The sequence below is a fragment of the Nicotiana tabacum genome, chromosome 8 (genome assembly GCF_000715075.1).
Source record: "Nicotiana tabacum cultivar K326 chromosome 8, ASM71507v2, whole genome shotgun sequence".
Lineage (NCBI taxonomy): Eukaryota > Viridiplantae > Streptophyta > Magnoliopsida > Solanales > Solanaceae > Nicotiana > Nicotiana tabacum.
In genome coordinates this window covers 117,844,287-117,868,004 of record NC_134087.1, presented here as the reverse complement: position 1 = coordinate 117,868,004, position 23,718 = coordinate 117,844,287, and positions in this window count along the sequence as shown.

Genomic DNA, 23,718 nt, shown 5'->3' with positions numbered 1-23,718 from the left:
CCGAGGTATCGTCTCGTACTCCCAAAGTAAACACACAGCAACAACACGAAGAATACTAAAAAATAATCCAACAACCCAATCACAAGGAATTCCACCACCAAGAGTATGAATGCACGACAACAAGAGAATCACAGGAAAACCAAGAAGCGCAATAATCTTAACAAAACAATAAGACATAACAGGCACGTGATAACTACACCGACAACCATAACAATTTGGACACCTAGCATATATACACGGGGTCATGGAGGAATTCACAATTTAGAGATAATAAAACGATAAGAAGAACAATTGCTTCAATTAAGCAAATAAGGCCAAGTAACAAGTAAGAGTTAGGGGAAAGCTAACAACATCGTATGGATCATATAGAGGTAAATTAAGCAATTAGGAAAACTTAATCATAAAGTAATACTTCCCACATAATGAACATAAGGGCCTAAGAAACCTAAAGGCAAATTCCCACAAATAAGTCCGAGCACATACTCGTCACCTCGCATGCATGGACTACAATTAGCATAGAAGACTCAAATCCTAAGGGGAAGTCCCCCCCACAAGGTTAGGCAAGATATTTACCTTTTTGAAGTTTGGCCGATATTCCAAAATAGCCTTCGTGCTTGAATTGACCTCCGAGAGGCTCAAATCTATTCAAATTAATTGTATAACTTTATTAAAATAACATCGGAAATAATTCCGGATAATAAAACATCGACTTAAAAATTCACATTAAAAAGACAACTAAAAGTCAACGCGGGACCCGCCTCTCGGAACCCGACTTGATTTTCATGAAATCCGAACACCCATTCCAATACGAGTTCAACCATACCAATTTTATCAAATTTCGACATCGAATTGTTCTTCGGATCTCAAAAATTCATTTTAGAATTTTCTATAATTTTTCTGCAAACTTTTATCCCAAATCACGAATCAAATGATGAATTCAATGATAGATTCATGTATTCTAGCCAAATCCGAGTTAGAATCACTTACCCCGATGAATTTCTTGAAAAACCTTCGAAAAATCGCCAAAATCCGAGCTCTCTAGGTCAAAATATGAAATAAAACCCTAAACCTCGTATTTACAGTTCACCTCCCGGATTCCACCAATGTTGACCGCACAAAATCGACCGCTGACCGCACAAAATCGAATGCTGTCCGCAGTGGATTTGACTGCAGTGACAGTCTTTGGTATTTTGGCCATAACTTTCTCTAAAAATATCCAAATATCTATTATAATATGTTTCTGAAAACAAGATTCAAAGTTCTACAACTTTCATGTTTGAATCATCTGCAAATTCCTTGTAGATCAAAAGATATGAGCTTCCGAAGTCGGACCAGCGATCCTACGGACCATTTTTTGGTGTGCGGCCGCACACCATTTTGTGCAGTCCGCACTGAGGTCCACACAAAATGGTGTGCAGTCCGCACTCCTCTCTGTGGTATGCAAAATTTTGGTGCGGTCCGCACTCCCAAAAGTGCCAGAATCATCTCAGAGTTCCGAAATGTCCGGACTCGCTCAAAATTCACTCCGAAACTCATCTGAGGCCCCCCCCGGACCTCAACCAAATGTACCAACACATCCCATAACATCATAAAAATTTAGTCGAGCCTTCGAATTACTCAAAACAATACCAAAACACCAAATCCACCTTGGGTTCAAGCCTAAGGACTTAGGAACTTTCAAATTCCACAAACAATGCCGAAATCTATCAAATCAAGTCTGATTGACCCCTAATTTTGCACACAAGTCATAAATGACATAATGGATCTATTCTAACTTCTTAGGTCAGATTTTGATCTCGATATCAAAAAGTCAACCCCTCGGTCAAACTTCCCAACTGCAACTTCTCGTTTTCGCCATTTCAAGCCTAATTAAACTACAACCTTCCAAATAATTTTCCAGGCACGCTCCCAAATCCAAAATTACCATACAGAGCTATTGAAATCGTCAAAAATCCATTCTGGATTCGTTTACTCATATTTCACCTTCCGGTCAATATGATTCAACCTAAGCTCTCTTCTTGGAGACTAAGTGTTTCAATTCCTTTCAAAACCTTTCAGAACCCGAACCAATTTTCCCGACAAGTTACATAAGAACCGTGAAGCATGAATTTAGTAGTATATGGGGAAACGAGGTTGTACTTATTCAAAACGACTGGTCGAGTCGTTACATACATATGCTGAGCTTGGCACTTGTAAGGACTATCATCATTTTGGAAATCAGCCTGGAAATGACTCATCTTGTCGACCCTGGGTATAACCTGCTTCCTACCAGCTTTTCTCATAACTCGGAGAGGGATGTAAGGATAGGTTCCTCTCAGACCAATCAATATCAAGAAAGGTGCGTCTCTGGATCGGGCGATGAACTCCTCGGTTGGAAACCACTCGAACATCCATTGAACCTGTTCTTCGGTCAGATTATCAAATAGCTTCAACCATCCCTTGGCATCCTCCGGTTGAGCGAACATATCGGGGACGTAATTCATTCGCTTCGGATGATGGAAAGTGATATGATCATCCCAGTCCCTTCGTTGAATCTCTTATCAGTATTCGCCCCTTTGGAGATGTTCCATGAGCCAGAGTTGAAGTAAAAAATTGCAGTCTTCGAAGTGTTTTGATCCTCGTTGACACACCTCCAAGGCTTGATATATGTCGGCAACGATCATGAGCACGATGCTGAATGGCTGCCCACCGATCCCTTCCATTAAGGTCTTAGTTACCATAGCCAGCCTAGTGTGGATTCTTGCTTTCTTCATCGGAAACACGATCAGCCCCAGGAAATAAAACATGAATACGAAGACCCTTCGGTAGATGTGCCCCAATGATGTGATGGCAAACTTATCAATATAGGTATGGTAGGATTTACTGTGAACGTACCTTTCATACAAATAGTCAAAAGGGATGTAGGACTCCTTCAGACATGTCAATTCCAGATTCTTCTTTAAACCCATCATTTTGAGAAAGCCCCTGCCCTTGCGGTTCTCAAGCGTCAGTAAACCCGGAGTTTCACATACTAGATCGGCTAATCCTCCTATCTCCTCTAGCAAGGGTGTCATTTCAATGTCCTCAAAGCGGAACACAGCCCTTTCATAATCCCAAAACAGTGTGGCAGCTTCTATGATCTTGTTATTGGGTTGGATTTCCAGGAGGGAAGGAAGATTTCCCAAATATTTTTGGACAAGAGTTTGATCGCTAGAGTGAAGATCTTTCCACCAGCTTAGCAGTCTTGGATGGATGTTGGTGACCATGCCGAATCTAGGGACTTCGTGCCTCATATTTCTGCAAGACAAATAAGGTTAGGCCCTTACCCCCACTAGACTCGACTATTTAATACCAACAATTAGCATGAAGTATTTAGTTCTCCAAATAAATGCACAGAACGTGGTGATTTCCGTTTGGGTTTAGGGAAACCCGGTGGACTTTGGACAAGGCTATCATAAAGGATCATTATGTGGACAACATAACTGACCCGGCTATGTTTGACCATGATGCATGCACAATTTGAATAGAGTAAAGTTTCTATGGGGTTTTAGACTGGTACCTTGAGCGGACAACTCAAGGGAAAATGCACGGAACTGTCGACTGCACCGCTGATCGACTGGTTTTACCACAAATATGCCTTTCGGAATTTAGGGGGTGATAATATAGGAAGAGCGCAACCACTCATTATAAGCGTTGCTATGGTATTTGTTTGGCACGAGTGGAGTATGATGTTGAGCATGATTATGCAATAATTAAAGTATATTGGCACGTATTTGCATGTTAAGAAAGTAACAAATACAACAGTTTCATAATTTAAAGCAGCAATAAAGGAAATAAATGAAGAAGATAAGTCAGTTTTGCTTTTGAAAAGAAATTAAATGCTTAAAGGAATTTAAACAAGTAATTGCACATGAGGGAGGGTACAAATTCACAATAACAGTCTGAAATGGTATAACCCTAAATATCCCCAGCAGAGTTGCCATGCTGTCGCGCCCCTTTTTTCCCTCTTTGCATCGGGAGATCGGGTTTATGACATTTTTTGTGTATAGGACAACTCATTCCTTTTGGGAACTAGGTTTTGCATTTTTGAAGAGTCGCCACCTAATGATTTAGGGTGCATTAGGACACCAATAGGGTTCAGTTCTAAATTTATTTGAATAACCAGAGATTGGGTAAGGGCTTGAAATTATCCTAAGGGGAAGGTGTTAGGCACCCCTCAGGATCCACTAGTGTGGTTCCCGGCCAGACAATTTTTGTTAATTTGTGCAATTTAGCAAACAAACAGGTATAGGCTCAAATAGTAGGGGATTTAAACATAAGAGTTTGAAAAGAATTAGAAGACAGATTTCGAAAAGAAAGAGTTACAGTTCTACAAATACTTGAAAATATAAAAGAGGAAAAAAAAGGGGTCCTAGGTTTATTTATAATATGGATCACATCAATGCGATACCCGGTATGACACTCCTTAGAAGAGGGGATACACGTGGTATTAGCGCAACGGTCATCATATCCATATCTACCCTTCCTACCCCGTGAAGGTATTAAAGCGCGGATTGGTCTCGACCTCTATTGCATGTTGTTACCCGTCCCTTCCTATTAGTCCCGAGGGAATTTAGGACTACTATTTCTAAAGAGGAGTGATATTAGGCTGACTTTAGGTTTCAAAAGGTGAAAATCTAAGGCGAGACATACAAAAACACATAGTACTGCACATTAGGGGAAGCATGTAAAAAAATAAAAGGCTCATGTATACCTCCTCAAGCAAAACACATATATAGCATGACTTAAACATACATTTAGGGTCTGAATTTAAAAATACTAAAGGCGAGGGGAGTTTTAATTGTTGAAGCAGACCAGTTTATTACATAGCTCAGATAAGAAGTCCGAATCAGGTCTGCCTACTGGTTGTAGTAATTACCAATTAACAAAGGCGGATTCAGTTTTATCGTTGTTATCACCTAAGGCTTGCTAAGTGTTTGGGTGAGATCCTATAAACATGATATCTATTACTGATTCAGAATGTGGCAAAGCAGTAACCATTTTAAAACAAACAATTTGAGATCCTACGGCATGCTTTCTAAACCATATTAACAGAAGGTGAGAGAGTTGTTTAAAAACTAGTTGAGAATAGTATGAATTAGGCTGATTTTAAACTAGACTGGTTTCAGATCCTGAAGGCATAATATCTATTATTGCTGATTTAATTCCTATAGACATGATATCTAGTTGAACGTGTAATGAAGCAGGCAGAATTTACTTGCAATTCCTATAGGCACGATTTCTATAAAAAGGGTACTGATTTTAAATTACTGGACATGATGCTAGATGATAACCAGTTAGATCCTAAGAACATGGTGTTTAAGTGTGGTAATGCAGAATCTAAGACAAGTCCTCAAGACAGGTTTTCTAAATGCAGAGTTAAACATGCAGACTTTAGGTCCGATAGGCATATTCTCTAGCTGTAGAACATGCAGAGTTTTAGTGAAAACAGATCTTATAGGCATGATATCTAAATCGCATAGTTAAATATGTAGAATTTTAGGTCCTATAGGCATGATATCTACCCTTAAGCATGTACAATTACCCAGCCCTTTTTACTAGCCAAACCCCAACATTATTACAAATTATTACAAACTGAGTAACGAATTACATCAGAAAAGTGTAAAAAGAAAAAAGTTACAACCGGAGGAAGCCTGATTCTTGACTTCCTCTTTGAGTTATGAAATAAACCACCTCAAATGCCATTTGTTTCAAATCCTTTCTCAGACCTGGGTGTGTCACAGTTCCCTAAGGGTCTCAAGGGACCCCGGGCAGTGCTTACACCCAAGTTTGCATAACCAAACAAGAATGAGTGCAGTGTGGAAGGGCCAACCCTTATGTGTCCCAGTTCAGAAGGAGCTAATGGGTCCCAAGGCAAGGCTCACACAAGAGGGGCAGAACCTAAGTCTAAGAGTATAGTGGAAGCGTAGGAGCAGAGAGTTGTTTAAAACTGGGTTGAGAATAGTAAGGGGGTAAGGGTAATTTGAAAACAGTAGTAATAAAGTTAACACTATAGAATCAACATTTTGATACAAAGGGGTCAGGGGTTTGGGAGTTCATTACAAGGAGCATATGACCCTAGGAGGGGGTCAGGTTTTGGACATGCACAACAATAGATGATGCGGGCATGCCCATAAACCAGCTAGAGAATACAACACATAGAGGGGATATGAAGGATATGACCCTAGGGAGGGTCAGGTTTGGGTCATGCACAACAATGTCTAATGTTGACATGCCCTCAAACCAACCAAAGAATACAAACACATAGGGGATATGAGGGTTTGGGATTCATAAGTCATAATAAGTGACTGACAGAATTCATACAAAAGGAAAAACATTAATTCAGAAGGGAAGGGGCAGATTACAACATGCTTAATAATGGAACTTAATTAAACACATGCAGGAAACAGGCAAGAGTGCAAGAAATAGTAAAGAAACATGTTGTTGTTGATGCTGAAGATTAATTAGAACATACCAGTAAAGAAACAAATGCAGAAAGAAAGTAAGCAAATTTCCCACAGCCTAGCCTTGGCTTTCAGTCGGCTAGGTAAGGTAGCAACACAAGTAGTAACGGAGAAAAGAGAGTTTTGAGTGAAGTGTGTGTTCTGAACTTCAGTGTTCGTGTTTTTGAAAGAAGAGGGGTGCAGGGTATTTATAGTTTTGAAAACATGTGAGAAATAAAGTAATAAGTAAAGTTTTAATACAAATATGGAAACAACAACAGTCAGAATCAATTAACCAAGTGATTCCCCTTTAATCAAGAGATCACTTGTTTAACGGGGGTAGCAGATTAAAAAATAAGGAAAGACGAATCAGTTTGTAGGCAGACTGATTATTGCCATAAAAGGGGTAGTAAAAGCATTAAGTAAGCAATCAAGTCTAAGTACAGAAATATGCTTATTTTGGGAAAGGATTCAGTAAGGCAAAATATCATAATAATGGAAAAAAATCAATTAACTTTAAATAGGCGAGTGAAATTAGAGTTCATAAAAGAAAAGTTCTGAAATTAGTCACAAGATCGAGATCAATCAAGGAAGTAACATGCTTCTACACTTTAGTATTTAAACAGAGTGAGTAGAGACACCAGATATGTGAGGCCAAACCCATTGGCAAAAGAAACAGCATACAGAAATAAGCATAAGGTTTAGTAGTAAAGCAAACATTCGAAGTGTAGTAATCAAGTAGGTCAAGTCACATTGAGTCAACAATGGAGAAAACAAAGTATCAGAAACATGCAAAGGTCTCATAGTAGCAGACGAGAAAACCTTTTGAAAAGTTAGGGTTTCAAGCATAGTCGAGTTTTAAAGATAATAAAACCCAGAATCAGAGGAATCATATCAAGAAAAAGAGATTCTAAAACAAGGAACTTCAAATCGAGTCAGGTATTCAAACGAACAGTTTCAGACCCAAGACATAGGTTTTTTTTTCAACAATAGTCGAGCTTAAAAGATGATAAACAAATAAATCGAACAAAAACTTAACCAAACAAGCACTCATCTAACAAACAGCCAAAAGAAATTAGGGTTTTTTAAACATGCTAACTCAGATAGAAGAACAACATGAGCAAAACATAGCAAGATCAGAAACACGTTAAAATCAGAGAATAGATTTTGAAATAACTTAAAAGAAGAACCCTAATTGGAAAAGATAAAGAGTCGTTTTGAGAGCAAAGTTAAAGAAACTTAGAGAAAATGCTTAAAAGTTCAAGGTAAGCACAGATCTAAGGTAGATCTGAAAGAAATCGAAAAGATCTTAGAGATTAGGGTTTCAGAAAACCCAAAAAAGGTGAGAAAGGTCCTGAAATCTACCGATCTAACTAGGAGAGTCAAGGATCTGACTCGAGCGGCCATGACTGGCCGGAGAAAGGTTAAGGATGACTAGAGAAGACCCATGAACTGAAATCGAACAAGGACTGGACCAGACTCCTTCAAGGTTTGGCCTTGAAACCATAAGAACAAATACATAGAAGCCATGGAAGGTTGGTATATACCTCAAATGACCACTAAAGGCCATGGATTAGGTAGGTATTAGGGTAGGGTGAGAGGGCGGCAGCTAGGGTTCATGAGAGTTTCACAGAGAGTTGAGAGAGGAGGGGGTTTCAAGGGCGTCGGTAGGTGGGAAGTGAATTAGGTTAAGGGTTGGTTTGGGTTCAAAATGGTAAGGGCAGCCGGTGGTCGTTGATCTAAACGATCAACAACTGGGATTTAAAGGGTTAGGTGGGGATCCAGGTCTAGGTCGGTTTAATTTGAAATTGGGTCGGGGTAAATTGGGTTCAAATTAGGCTGAAATTGAAATAAAATCTGGCTAGATTTTAAATAGCCATTTTCCCCATTTATTTTATAACAAATAGTAAATTAAATTCTGGAAATAAATTGAAATTACTAAAATGATTTATAAAATATAATTATCAATTTAAAAAATACTGGACTTAATTTTATGATTATAAGCACAATTAAATCCTAAAAGAGGCTAATACTGCAACTGTATGCAATTTAGCTTTAAAAATACTAAATAAATTTGTAAAAATATGAAAAAATTACCTTAGCTATATTTTAGCATAAATATGAGAATCCAATAAATGAATCACCAAAATGATAATTTTTGGGAATTATTATTGGTTTTTTATGAATAAAAATAAGGAAATAAATTGGTTTAAAAATATTTAAAAAATTAAGAAAAAATAATAAAACATTTGGACATACTTATATATGCATATATATGCTAATTTGAAAGTATTTTGCATATTAAAAAATATATAGGGAAAAAATGGGTATCAACACTCGGGACTTGTGACACCCCGATGTCGGGCTGTATCTATTTCCGCACTTGTTCTATTTTGCTAAATTTATATTTGTTGGGGATTTATTCTTATAAATGACTTAAATTGACTTATTAAATTGTTAAAAATGAATTTGGGAATTGTGTCGGCTGGCCTTGTCTTCACGAGAGGCGCCATCACGACCGAGTCCGATTTGGGGTCGTGATAGCCTGACATAGCATTTTCTGTTAAATTACTAGCAAGATATAGATCTTCTCCTACACGGAGACATTGGAATGGGATTAAGAATATATTGTAATATTTAAAGGGAACTCTTGATATGAGTTTGTTTTATGCTAATAAAGGTAACGCCGATCTTGTTAGTTATGCAGATGTAGGTTATTAATCTGATCCCAATAAAGCTCGATCTCAAACTAGGTCCGTGTTTACATGTGGTGGAATTGTCATATCATGGCACTCTACAAAGTAATCTATTGTTGCTACTTCTTCAAATCATGCTGAGATAATAGCTATTCATGAAGCAAGTAAGTAATGCGTACAGTTGTGATCAGTGATTCATTTCATTCGAGAAAAATATGGTTTGGAATGTGATAAAAGATCCACAATTTTCTACGAAGACAATGCTGCATGCATATCCCAATTAAAGAAAGATTTTATAAAAGGAGATAGAACGAAGCACGTTTCACCAAAATTATTCTATAGACATGATTTTCAGAAAAATGGTGACATTGATGTGCAACAAATCCGTTCAAGTGATGATCCGGTTTGTTCACTAAATCTTTGCAACTTCAACTTCGGAGAAGATGGTATACAATATTGGAATGTGGAGATTCAAATATTTGAAACAAGGTTTTCATCAGGGGGAGTGAAATACGCGCTGCACTCTTTTTTTCCTTACTAAGATTTTTCCCATGGGGTTTTTCTTATAAGGTTTTTAATGAGGCAGCTAAAAATGTGTATTACTAAATATGTGTACTTTTTTCCTTCACTAGGATTTTTCCCACTTGATTTTTCCTAGTAAGATTTTATCGAGGCACAATATATTTTAATGAACATCCAAGGGGGAGTGTTATGAAAATAATTATATTGTGGATGTTCATTTAATATTCCGCTATAGATAATCTTCCTGAAGAAGATTATCCATTTAGTACTCTATTGAAGTTTATCTACAAACAACTGATGTAGGCAGGTTGCAAGCAACTCAATGAAATGATTTGCAGCAGCTTCTTATTAAACAGGCAGGTTGCAAGCAGCTCATGCAAACAATTTACAAGCAGCTCAAGAAAAGCCTTGTAGTTGCTTCCTAAAAAGCCTCGCAGTTGCTTCCTTTCTTCTATAAATAAAGGAGTTTTCAGTTCATTATGTACATCAGTTTGAAAGTTGAATAATATATCAGTTTCTCTCTATATTTGTCTTTGATTTATTAACTTTACAGTCGTTATTTTATAACAGTTTTCTTTTTTACGGAGCAATGACTCTTGGGTGCATTCGTTTTGAGAATTTGACTGGCAAGTAATAGTGTTTCAGGATGCAAATCGATGTCTGTTTGTGAATTTGATGACACAATTTGAACTTTAATTTTAAGCAGAAGTTGTGATTTAAATGTGTATTGTACTATACTCCTTCACCCCCAAATTATATGTATATTTTTTTTGTTCTTATATTTTCCAATTCGAAAAAGGCCAAATATACTCATGTACTATCAGAAAGATTTAAATGTACCGGTATGTCCTCCATCACGATCTCGAATGAAATTACCCATAGAATCATGCGCCGTGTGAAACGTATATCATCGTCGTTCTTAAGCGAGACACAGGTTAAGCTCCATCTCGGAATTTCTGCTTCTCCCAATGGGAGCCTTTACTAGTAAGGGCGCATGGAGAGTAATGTGTTAATCAAATTTTTCTATTTCTCCTATTTAACTACTTACAGGTTTTGATCTAGTTGAATGACCTTTTGGTTTATAAAGTGATTTCTTTTCCATGTCAAGATACTTTAGTTGTTCTTCCCTTAAAGAAATTGGTATCATTATACTTTGAGTCCATATACACCCCTGTCGTTATACTATTGGTTAAAATATACCCCTTTTCGTTAAGTTTGTCCAAAGTAGATATCCAATCCTAGGTAGCACTAACATTTGATGAGGTGGATGCCACATGCCTTGTCACCTAAGAGCCCCTAACCCATTTTACCCCTCCCTTCTATTTTTTTTCCACCACTACCACAATTACCGCTACCATGAAAAATATTGTATTTCAAATTTTCTTTTATATATGGATTAGGGGCGGAGAGATGGCATGCCATGTGGCATCTGACTCATCAAATATCAGTGCCACGTAGGATTGAATGTCCACCTTAGACAAACTTAACAGAAGAAAGGTATATTTAAACCAATAATATTACGACAGGAGTATATTTGGACTAGGAGTGGCAAACGGGTGGGAGGAGGGGGGGTCGAATATGGTTCGGATCGAAACAGATAACGAAAAAACGGATAAATTATCCGATTCGACCCATATTTAATACGGATAAAAAAATGGATTAACCAGTGGATAATATGAGCAATCATATTATCCATGACTTCTTGCATATGATCACTTTTGGAAGAATTCTTAGTCTCCCTAACTTAAAGTACCCCCAATTTGAGGCTTTACAAATGTAAAAGTTAGACTCATTGATTACCTATTGATATCCATTTTCTAAATGGATAATATGGTTCTTATCCATATTTGACTCGTTTTTAAAAAGTTCATTATCCTTCTTGGAGTGTACATATTTGCGAAGAGACCATGGGTTCACGTGTCTCATAATCTCCCCTGTAAATTTGCTCTTGATCACAGCACATGAAACCAAAGACTCCAAACATAAACAAATACTCTTTTGTTTCAATTTATGTGAACTTATTTCTTTTTTAGTCTGTGTCAAAAAGAATGATCCCTTTCCATATTTAGAAATAATTTACACCACAAGTTTAAAAAATTTCTCTTTTTCCTTAAACTCCATGCCCAATCAAATAAATTCACATAAATTAAAACAGGGAACTATTACATTGTAAAATTTCGGAGTTCCATTCAAATTTATGAGTCCTCAAGTAATTTTCTTGTTTCAAAAATAAAAGAAGTGAAAAGAAAGACATGTTAATAAATTAGGATGCCGACAGAACATGGAGCACCCATTGTATTCTTGCCTGGAAGAAAACATCCCATTCTCATTCAATTGGTGCATTCCCTACATTACATAATTATACTCTCATTAATTCAGTACAGTTTCGACTTCGAGAGGGTAAATCTCTAAACGGAGTATAATGAACGGCAGAAGAGCACTTATGCACTGGTTTGCAAGGTCAATCAATTTTTTCATTCGTTATGTTAGTAGAGATGACAGGTTATGTTTCTTCAAGTACTGTGGACTAGAACTTTAAAGAATGAATGATCTTAGTGCTGTATAAAAACTGCATTAGCCAACTTGTAGGGGGTGGCGGACGGGTCGGCTCGGATATGGACGGATCGAAAACTAATATAATATCCGACCCGACCAGAGGCGGATCCAGAATTTAATATTTATGGGTTCCTGCAACAATCTCGAGTAAATTTTAAATAGTAACTGGGTTCACATTCAAATATTTATAGATATTTAGTAAATTTTTCGAACACATTTACACTGTTTAGACAAAATTTACTGGGTTCACGTGAACCCACAAGTGGGTAGGTGGATCCGCCCCTGGACCCGACTCATATTTAATACGGATTAAAAATTTCTTAACCGACAAACGGATAATATGAATATACATATTATCCATGTCTACTTGAGCATGATCACTTTTGGAAGAATTCCTAGTTTTCCAAACTTGAGGGACCCCCAATTTGAGTTTTTGCCAATGTAAAAGTTTAAATCATTGGTTATCCCTATGAGTGTTCATGGTCCGGTTTAGTTCGGTTTTTCTCTAAGAAGAACCAAATCAAGTAAGTCGATTTTTAAAATATTGAAACCAAATCAAACCAATTAAACCGGTTTTTAGCAACTCAGTTTATGTCGGGTTTTGTCGATTTTTCAATTTTTTCGATTTTTTATCGATTTTTTTTAAAGATGAGACATACACTACCAAACACATATGCCGGCAACTATATTTTCAACTTAATACTATCAAACCACTTGCTCTTTAGAGAAATCTATCATTTACCTAGTTATATTGATGATAATTGAATCAAATAATGATGAATGAATAATTTAAGGATTCAATTAAGAACACATTATTTTTAACATGAAATAGATTCCCGTATTTAGCAAAAGAAAACTACAACTAGAATTTAAAGGCAAAGAACTAGACTAAAAGTGCAAACAATCAATGTGTACTATTAAATTTTAGAAATTTTGTATATATATATATAATAAATTTTAAATACTTGTATAGTTGGTTTGATTCAGTTTTTCGGTTATCTTTTTATTAAAACCAAACCAAACTTGTTTGTTTTTGAAAAGTCAAAACCAAAATCAAGCCAAACCAAAAAAGTGTCTTTTTTCGGTCGATTTGGTTTGATTTTTCGGATTTTTATGAAAACCCCTAGTCCCTTTTTAAGTGGATAATATGATTCTTATCCATATTTGACCATTCTTGAAAGCTTCACTATCCAATCCACTTTTTAGTGAACTAGGCTTGCGCGTGTACCCCCTTCTCAATGAGAATTCTTTTTTTTTTTTTTTTTAAAAAAGCATAAATAATATGCAAATGATGTTTTGAATTATAAAATGGTTGAAATTAAAAGCTTTTCTTCAGGAAAATAATAAATATTATTATTGTATAAATGTTTTGATCCAATCAGATGGTACTTTCGAATACCTGCTTCAAAGCTTTTCAACTCATCATAATAAGATCCAAGGACCACAATCATTTTCACTAAAATCTTGAGTCCTTGCTTTAATTATGTAGTTTTTCATCTGTTACTGTTGTGCAAGAAGATACTTGCATTGGTAAGCTACTACATTACAATACTCAGGCTTAAAACCAAAATAAAAAGAATTAAATAGAAATTTAAACCTTTGAATAATCACCTGGTTAAAACCTTTTTACAGTTTATCATTTCAGATTAAAGCGTTCATTTCAAATCCTTGAATTTCTTTGAATAAAAACGAAGCAGTTAAATAGCAAAAAACTTCAGTTCTTATTTAATGCAGCTTTACTTTAATCAATAAGGACGTTTTTCTATTTAATGTTGTACAAAGTTCTTTAGATGATAACTTTTTAATTGACTAAACACAATACAAAATTGTAATCGCTATCGCATTGTGTTGCTTTTCTTTTTGATATCTAACAGATGTAATAGGTAAATATGGGCTATGAAGATTCGAAATATTTTTCTATTCGAAAGATACAAAATTACAATGAATGAATGCAACAGACGGTGCGAAAAAAATACAAGGATGAAAAAGACAAAATCATAATCTGACCGAGGAGTCCAATTTTTATTTTACCCTAAACTGATTATTAATATTTTGTGCTCTCTAATGGAGATATTAAACAGTCAACTCTATCTCAAACGGACCGACATCACCAATCTTGAGGAAAAAATATTTTAGACGTGTTAAAATAAAGGAGAGCATATGCTGGAAATTGAACGAAGGTTTCCTGTGGAGTTCTGAAATTGAAAGTCAAAGTTATTTTTGAATATTAGTTCATGAAGATTGTACAATGTAGAGAATAAAGTTAAAAAAATTGCATGGTAAATTGGAAATAATGAGAATGAGGATCTATGTTTTCAATATAACTACTTCTAACAATGACAGAAGAAATCACAGATGATGATGGTAGGGAGAAAACATTGAGAACTTCGGATGAGCGTAAAAAGAAATGGTAACTCAATAAATTAAAAGCTAAAGAAAATTATACTCAAGTTAAATCTGATTTAATTCTTTTTCTAATTAATGCAGTTCATTGATGAAAACATGGAAATCTATTATGACTTATGCAAAAAAAAAAAAAGATTGTAAGCACCTAAATATAAAAAACCTAATTTAAATAAGGGAATTCATAAATAAAGGGAGGAATTATACCTTTTGCAAAATACTCCTTAGCACAAACAAAATTAAAGTGTATGCAAGGAAATTCATACATATACATAAAGGGTATAATTATAACTTTTGCAAAATACTCCTTAAAAATTGACGGTGAATACAGAATACTGGAATATTTTTATAGAAGTATTTGGCTCTGTCTTCTTCCAGATGGATTCTAATTTATTCTATCGTTGAGTACGGTTCATATTTTTTCTAGGGAGATACGCTTGAGCATAAAAGCAATTCTTTAAGTCTCCAAATTTACTTGGAAATACCTTATACATGAGGTACTTCTTCAGGTCTCCAAATCTGGAATGAAATCAAAGGGAATGAGGACTTTCTTTAACAAACTCAAGCGTAATTAGCGTAGAATTGTTGTGAGAGAATTTAGCTTATTTTTATCATATTTAAAATATATTATTTGTAATTACAATTTTATCAAATATGGAACACATTTTTGAAGGGTAAAAAAAGCGAAAAATATTTTGCTAAGAGTATTCGTGCTTCTAATATAGTACTAGTTTTATGATATATACATTGCGCGTGTACACTCAATAGGTAAAAGAATTTTTAAAAAATTGTATAAATATTATATTAACATATTGTGTCTAAGTTATATAATAATAAAAGTTATTTCCTGAAAATGATGAATATTGATCCTCTTTACCTAACTCAAGAGAGGAAGAATCTACCCATAGAAGTTCTCAATCATCCGTCAATATATTCAATTAAAAATTTATTTTATGTCACGACCCAAACAACCGACCCGATTGTGATGGCGCCTATCGTGAAACTAAGCCAGCCAACTGGTTTCCAAATAATCCATATTTCATTTAAAACGTAAGTAAAATCATGTTTCAACTGAATTCCGATAAAAGATATAAAGTAAAAGTCAAAACAAGCGGAAAATACAAGCCCAACCTCGGGTGTCACTAAGTAATGATCAAAATACTATAACTGTTCGAAATAAATAAGACTAACATAGTCTGAGAATAGCCAACAAATACACTAAGAGGAAGATAAGAAAGGAGAAGGCGGGACTGTGATCGCCAGGCAGCTACCTCGCCATCTCCAAGGAAAGTCTACAACTGAAATGATCAGCAACCGCGACCGTGCCTTGAGATACCTGGATCTGCACACAAGGTGCAGGGGGTAACGTGAGTACACCAGCTCAGTAAGTAACAAGTCCAAATTATGGACTGACAGTTAGTGACGAACCAAGCCTCAACAGGTAATACCATTAAACTGTATAGAAAAGTAGACATGCTTGCAGTTCAAGTAAAAACTCAATAGTAAATAAATGCAGTCTGAACAGTACGAAGTATAAAGCTTAGGAAATCTCTATTTACCAATGCACAGATAGCATGATCAATGTTCCGTGTACCTCCTCTCACAAATGCTCAACCACTCGGTACTGTATGTGGCCATCCGTCCTAGGGAAGATCCATCCCGGAATATATATGTCACTGACCGCAGTCATCCAGTACTGAAGAAGGTCATTCCAGCCCTATGGAGAAGATCCATCTCCAGGTATAAATACTTCGGACAAGATCCATGTCCAGGGAAGATCTATCCCTCAATATCATCAACTGCGCTCAATGGTGGTGTGTTACAGACTCCGGAGGGACTCCTACAGCCCAAGCGCTATCATAATCATCAATATAACCGCTGTGGCGTGCAGCCCGATCCCATACTGTCACTCACAATTAGGCTCTCAGCCTCACTCAATCATTACTCTTCAATCTCACACACACGGGCTCACGATGTCATGATACTAGCCCGAACAATAAAATGATGTGCCATAACAATAATCGAGACTGAGGCATGATATAAAATGCATGAACCGGACTAAGTACAGAATATCAATGAAGCTAATGATATGACAGTAAGAAACAACCTCTCGGGTCTCAACAGTATCGGCGTGAAGCCCTAACAGGATATCTAGCATGTTTTCACAGCACATTTACTTAATCACATGATAGAAACATGGATATCAATAAGAAAGAGTTACTAAGCGGCGCCATGGAATGATCCAGGCCACAATTATCATGGTGCACGCCTACACGCCCGTCACTTGGCATTTGTGTCACCTCAATAGTAATCATAGAACACATAGTTTAGGGTATCGAACCCTCAAAACCAAGTTTGGAAGCGTTACATACCTCAAGACAAGCCAAACTCTAGCTCGCGATGCCTTTGCCTCTTGATTCAGCCTCCAAATGCCCCGAATCTAACCAAAATCGGTATATTATCATCAATATACGCTAAAGGAATGAAACCCATACGAAAATTATAAAATTAACTCAAAAATCCCGAAATTGGCCAAACCCGACCCTCAGGCCCACGTCTCGGAATCCAATAAAAATCACAAAACTGGAAAATCCATTCACTCAAGAGTCCACCCATATCAAATTTATCAAAATCCGACGTCAAAAGGTCATCCAAATCCCAAAAATTCATTCTCCAATTTTTCTTTCATTTCCCCCCAATTTTTACCCCAAATTCTCAAATTAAATGAGAAGAATCAAGACATAATTATAGAATTTAACCCAAAACAAGTGAAGAACACTTACCCCAATCACTCATCTGAAAATCCTCTCTAAATTCTCCTCCTCTCGAGCTCTCTAATGAGTTTTTGAAAATATGAACTAAACCCTCGTTTTTGAACTTAAAGATTCTGCCCAGGTGCGCCCTTCTTTGTGAACGCGACCGCCCTCTCGCGTTCGCGTAGACTAAACCATATTGCTTCTCCGCTTTACTCTTTGCGAACACGAACTCTGCCACACGAACGTGATGCTTTTCCAGCTCAGACCTCCGCGAACGCGACCCTTACCCCGCGAATGCGTAGACCAAGGACCTAGGGTCTCCAACTGCCTCACTCTTCTTCGTGAACGCGACTCCACTCACGCATTCAAGATGCACACTCTACCTCACTCTTTGCGAACGTGGGACCTACTTCGCGAACGCGAAGAGCAAGTCACCTGCCTCACTCAACATCCCTTCGCGAACGCGAAGAACAAATCTCTGCAAAAAAAAAATACCAAAAAATCTGCTATCTTTCCAAAGTCCAAAATGATCCGTTAACCACCGAAACTCACCCGAGGCCCTCATTCCTCAACCAAACATGCCAACACATCCCATAGCATTATTAAAACTTGTTCCAACCTTCGGAACACTCAAAACAAAATCACCATCGGATTCAAGCCTAAGGATTTCCAAACTTTCAAATTTCGCAAATGATGCAAAAACCTATCCAACCTCATCCGAATAACCTGAAATTTTGCACACACGTCACAAATGACACAATAGACCTACTCCAATTTCTGGAATTCCATTCCGACCCCGATATCAAAATTTTCACTGTCGACCAAAATATACCAAATTTCTAATTTCGTCAATTCAAGCCTAATGTTACATCTCGCGTTTTCGTACATTAAAAGTTTCTTCTTCGTTTAATTGACGTAGACTCGAGGATGAGATCATCTTGAAGTGTATTAAAGAAAACGAGTTTCGTTGAAAGTGACAAATTTGAATAAAATACGGGTCGAGCGATAATACCCGATGATTATGAACTAGTACCATGAATGTACTATATGACCACGGTATTATAATGTATAAAGTATATTAAAAATAAGTAGAATTTTAAGTAATTTATGATAATTTTTAAATTACGCGGGTAATTAATTAATTATCGGGTAACATAATTAACTAATAAGTGGATAATTTTTTTTTATAAATTATACCCCCCTCCCCCGTGGCATAAAGCCACAATGGCTAAAAAATGACTCTTGGTCATTATTGCCATGTGGCTACTTATGGAATGTAACTAAAACAAGACTTAAATTTAAGTCTTATCAAAATAAGAGTTATAAGCATTATCCATGAGACTTTTTAATCAATTCTTTATAAAAGATCAACAACATCCCGTCTTTGGTTTAAACCAAAAATATTAGAAGTAGAAACTATTTCATCCAACATTTCAAGAAATCCATAGCCAAATTTCGTTTGTAAATTTCAAAGAAGCAAGAACAATTTCGTTTAAGGATTCAGAAAGCAGAAGCTTAATCCGATTTTTTGAGTTCTAAGTTCAATCAACGAAGGTTCTCCAACGGAATATTATACAGAGTTTTTCCTACTACAGGTATGTTAAGGTTATCCCTTCTTTCTCTTTTGGCATGGTCCAAATTATACCGAAGAAACGAGCAAACGCACATTTTCCATAAATTACTCTATTCATAGAAATACTAGGGGTGTCTATATTCTTGATTCCCCATGTGAATTATTATTATCTTCTATTCATGGGTCTCAGAATAATACGCAGTTGAAAAAGTTTATCCGGAAGGAATATTGAGATTTTTACGTATTTTTTATGCATTTCACCCATTTATACATGTGCATTGACCCATGACCAGATGACGTTATATACGCGTATATATGTAAATATATGTATATGGGATATGAGAAAAGGTTACGACGTTATATACGCACCGCCACCTGATCAGCTAGTATATGTTCATGATGTTGCCTACAGTGGCCAAGACGAAATGATGGAATGCCCTCAGTGGCTTGATGATATTATGTACACCCACACCTATGCATGGCACGATATTTATACGCATGTGTATAACATTATAAATGTTTCAGAATTTACAAATTTATTCAAATTTCAAGATGTGTCTCTTTATTTCACGTTTTATCTATGTTTTTACGTACAAATTTTCATGCCTTACATACTCCGTAAATTTGTCGTATTGACACCCTATTTTACGGGGCCTGCATTTCATGCCCGCAGGTGCAGGTAGGCAAGCTGATGCTCCCCCTTCTTAGGATCCTTGATCAGCGAGAGTTGGCGTGCTCCACTTGATCCGGAACTGCTTTTGATTTTGGTACGATATATTTATAATATATATATATATATATATATATATATATATATATATATATATATATATATGTATATATATATATATATAATGTGGATCAGTCCCATCTTTGTACAGTTATATTTTATATTAGAAATTTGTAGATAGTATATCTAGTTGGGTTGTATGTGGCCTTGTCGGCTTTCAATTTTGGATATATAGTTTTCTACAGCAGCCTTGCCGGCTCTCCCACTGTATTCTGCATGTATACATACATACGCCTTGTTGACAGATTTCTCATGTAGGTTATTTTCATAATTCAGCAAATGTTATTCAGGTTCATATCTTAGACACATGCTTAGGGGTGTTTGACAGGTAGGACTCAGGCACTCGCGGCCCATCGGTTTATGAGAATTTGGAAATGCTACTTGGAGAGTCCAACAATTTCTTTTATACAGTTTTGGCATAAAGTAAAATTTTCTCATGGCTTGTGAAGTTGTCAGAAAATAAAATAGAAGAACCCCATGGTTTGTAAATTTGGCATTATTTAGCTTCGAGAATAGTTTGCCTTTTGGCACCTAAGCTTTGTTCATTTAATAATGTGGCTTTTATTTATAAAACATAAAACTGATCGTGACAAAAGTGGTATCAAAGCATTTCTATCTTAGGGTTGTCTACAAACTGTGTCTAGTAGAGTCTTATTTATGGGTGTGTCGTGCACCACACTTATAGACAAGAGGCTACAGGACATATATGATGTTATCCTTTCTTTTTATCTCAGATCGTGCCATAAAAGAATTCATGTTCCTAACAATATGCTTTATTTTCAGCGATGCCTCCAAAGAGTACGACCGCCTAGAAGGGAAAGTCTGTGGCTGGTGAGACTACTAGTCGAGTGCCACAAGTTACCAGGGTTCGGAGAGAGTCTCATGGTGAGGTTCCATATTAAACTTCACATACCCCGCCCTTTCCAGAAGAGCTCCGAGGGGCACCAACTCCAGCGCCCGCCCCTGTACATTCAGCACCTCCGCTGGATACACCGGGTCAGGAGATGAGAGATGATATTTAGTTAGTAGCCGTACAGGCTCGGTGTCAGGAAATAGGTATTGGTCATGCAGATAGGTCCGTTAGTGCGAGGGTTCGTGACTTTATTGATTTAGACCCTCTGGTATTCACTAGGGCAAATCTGAATGAGGACTCTCAGGTATTTATTGATAGAGTGCAGAGGATGTTACGAGTAATGAAGGCCACTGCGACTGAGTCAGTTGAGCTAGCTTTCTATAGACTCCGAGATGTTGCAGTTAATTGGTACGAGTCTTGGAAATTGTCCAGAAGTGAGGATACCCCTCCAGCGGTATGGAAAGAGTTTACAGAGGCCTTTCTTCATCATTATCTTCTACCAGAGCTTAGACGGGCCAGGGTTGATAGGTTCTTGACCATTCGGCAGGGTAACATGAGTATTCGGGAATACAGTCTTCCGTTTGATTCATTGGCTAGTTATGCTCCCACATTTGTATCTAAGATGGAGGATCGGGTTCACCGATTCGTGATGGGATTAGAGCCTCACTTGCTTAATTATTGTATTTCGATCTCACTTCAGCAGACATGGATATTTCTCGTATCCAAGCATACGCTCAGGGTGTAGAGGAGCGTAAATAGAAACAGATGGCCGATCGTGAGCATGATAGGGCCCAGAATAAGAGAGTGAGGTCTTCAGGTCCTTATGGTGAGTTTCGAGGTGGTCAGAGGCAGCAGTACCCGAGGTATCCAACCCAGCCATCGGCTAGCACACCCCCTCAGTTTGGAGGTAAGAGATTTGATCGTTCCTCATATTCAGGGTCTGTTCAGAACTTCAGGGCCTCAGGTTCTCAATATAGGGGTGAGTCAAATCAGATGAGGCCGCCTTTAACACGATGTGCTCAATGTGGTAAGCAGCATACCGGGCAGTGCCGTATGGGGTTAGGTGTTTGTTATACTTGTGGTTATCCGGGACACTTTATGAGGGATTTTCCGATGAGAGGTGATCATCAGTACACCTCCCTAGGCAAGGTCTCCAAGCACTAATGAGTTGTGGTAGAGGCAGAGGTGGAGCATCTGCTCGAGCAGCCCTCAGAACCGCATTTATGCATTAGTAGGACGATAGGATCAGGAGTCATCGCCTGATGTTGTTACAGGTATATTATCAGTCTCCTCATATGATGTATATGCACTGATTGACCTAGGTTCCACCTTACCATACGTTACTCCGTTGGTTGCTAGTAAATTTGAAATAAAACCTAAATTGGTTAAACCTTTTGAGGTATCTACACCTGTTGGGGACTCAGTGATAGCTAAGCAGGTATATAGGGGTTGTATAATAGTAGTTCATGGTCGACCTACTGTAGCAGACTTAATCGAGTTAGATATGGTAGAATTTGATGTTATAATGGGTATGGATTGGTTGGCTTCTTATCATGCCAACGTTGATTGTTGATCAAAGATAGTTCGATTTCAATTTCTAAGGGAGCATGTTCTGGAGTGGAAAGGTAATACGGCATCGCCGAGAGGAAGATTCATTTCCTATATCATGGTAAGGAAGATGATCAGAAAGGGTTGTATTTATCACTTAGTTTGGGTTCAGGATGTGCAAGTGGAGTCACCAACCATTCAGTCCATCCCGGTGGTGAATGAGTTTCCCGATGAGCTTCCAGGTCTTCCGCCGGAGCGAGAAATTGAGTTTGCCATTGACCTACTACCATATACTCATCCAATATCTATTCCCCCTATAGAATGGCCCTCGTAGAGCTGAAAGATTTAAAGGAAAAACTAAAGGACTTGCTTGAAAAAGGTTTTATCAAACCTAGTACGTCGCCGTGGGGAGCACCTGTGTTGTTTGTGAGAAAGAAAGATGGTTCCTTACGAATGTGTATGGATTTTAGGCAGCTGAATAAGGTGACGATCAAGAATAAATACCCGCTCCCAAGAATTGATAATTTATTTGATCAATTACAAGGTGTCAAGTGTTTTTCAAAAATAGACTTGAGGTCCAAGTACTATCAAGTAAGGGTTAAGGAGGAAGATATTCTGAAGACATCATTTAGAACCAGATATGGGCACTTCGAGTTTTGTGTCATGTCGTTTGATTTGACCAATGCCCCAGCAGTATTCATGGATTTGATGAACTGTGTGTACAGGACCTTTTTAGAACTGGTCATAATTGTATTTATCGACGATATATTGGTGTATTCTCCTTCAGAGATTGAGCATGCTGATCATCTATGTACTGTGCTCAGAGTTCTATAAGAAGGGAAGTTGTATGCAAAATTTTCTAAATGTGAATTCTGTTTGAACTCTTTAGCTTTCCTTGGGCATATCATTTCGGGTAAAGTCATCCGGGTGGATGCACAAAAGATTGAGATAGTGAAGACTTGTCCTAGACCCACAACACCGACGGAGGTTCGTAGCTTCCTCGGTTTGGAAGGTTATTACAGCAGATTTGTAGAGGGATTTTCTTCCCTTTCAACACCTTTGACAAAGTTGACTCAGAAGGGAGCAAAGTTTCAATGGACTGATGCTTGCGAACAGAGTTTCTAGGTATTAAAGGACAAATTAACTTCAGCACCGGTTCTAATGCTCCCAAAAGGGACCAATGGTTATGTTATCTATTGCGATGCTTCAGGCATTGGATTGAGTTGTGTGCTGATGCATCATGGTAAGGTTGTGGCTTATGCTTCTAGACAAATAAGAAAGCACGAGTAGAACTACCCGACCCACGATTTAGAGTTAGCTGCGGTGATTCATGCACTAAAGACATGAATGCACTACTTGTATGGAATTTATGTTGATATCTATACGGATCATTGGAGCCTCCAGTAAATCTTCAAGCAAAAGGAATTGAATCTTCGTCAAAGGAGATGGTTGGAGCTACTTAAAGACTATGACGTTGATATTTTATACCATCCGGGGAAGGCGAACATAGTAGTCGACACCCTCAGCCGTAGATCCATGGGTAGCCTGTCGTATTTATAG